Genomic DNA, 831 nt, shown 5'->3' on the forward strand with positions numbered 1-831 from the left:
GCAATGGCACGATCTCGGTTCACTGCAAACCTCTGCCTCCTGGGTTCAAACGATTCTCCTGCCTCAGCCTCCTGAGTAGCTGGGATTACAGGCGCCCACCACCACGCTTGACTAACTTTTGTATTTTTAGTAGAGACGGAGTTTCACCATGTTGGCCATGGTGATCTCGAACTCCTGACCTCGTGATCTGCCAGCCTCACCCTCCTAAAGTGCTGGGAGTACAGGCATTACCCACTGCGCCTGGCAGCATCCATTATTTTCTTTTCTTTTTTCCCCCAAAAGCGATCATACTCCTAGAAATGGAGAGGCCATTCTGGGCAGGTCTCTTGTAATTAAGAGAGCCTTCCTCTGCCTCCCAGAAAACAGGCCAAGCACACACTGGACCTGTGTGATTAAACGGAGCTGAGAGGCCTATTTTATGATTTTAAAACTCGTTAAGTTTCTTTAGTCACCATTAATCTCTGCCACAATCACATGTATCGCTCAGGCCACCACTATCAACATTACTTCTTAGTTTCATTCAAAGGAATGCTGTCAGATATGTGCATTTCTTCTACCCTGAAATCCAGATAAAGAATTTTGATGAATACAAAATATGGAATTAGTTTTTTAGCTGAAAAACAATTGCTCAAGATCTTGGTTGGCCTGGAAGGAGAATTTATTGACATTTGCCTTTGTTTTTCTTTTTAACTAGAGTGTGCTGGGCTTCTCCCCTCCCAACTTAGAAAACAGATGGCAGTTCAGGAACAGTTTTTGTTTTGATTTTTTTTTGAGACGGAGTCTTACTCTGTCTCCCAGGCTGGGGTGCAGTGGCACGATCTCGGCTCACTG

General features: G+C 44.8%; 1 non-coding gene across 1 annotated transcript; it reads right to left on the reverse strand.

The window, feature by feature from the left end:
- Positions 1-280: 280 nt before the first annotated feature.
- LOC115895868 lies at positions 281-412 on the reverse strand. The gene has a single exon (XR_004055953.1). It is a non-coding gene; the product is annotated as a small nucleolar RNA SNORA64/SNORA10 family (small nucleolar RNA).
- Positions 413-831: the final 419 nt, after the last annotated feature.

Source organism: Rhinopithecus roxellana, unplaced genomic scaffold, assembly GCF_007565055.1.
Source record: "Rhinopithecus roxellana isolate Shanxi Qingling unplaced genomic scaffold, ASM756505v1 contig3386, whole genome shotgun sequence".
Taxonomy (NCBI): domain Eukaryota; kingdom Metazoa; phylum Chordata; class Mammalia; order Primates; family Cercopithecidae; genus Rhinopithecus; species Rhinopithecus roxellana.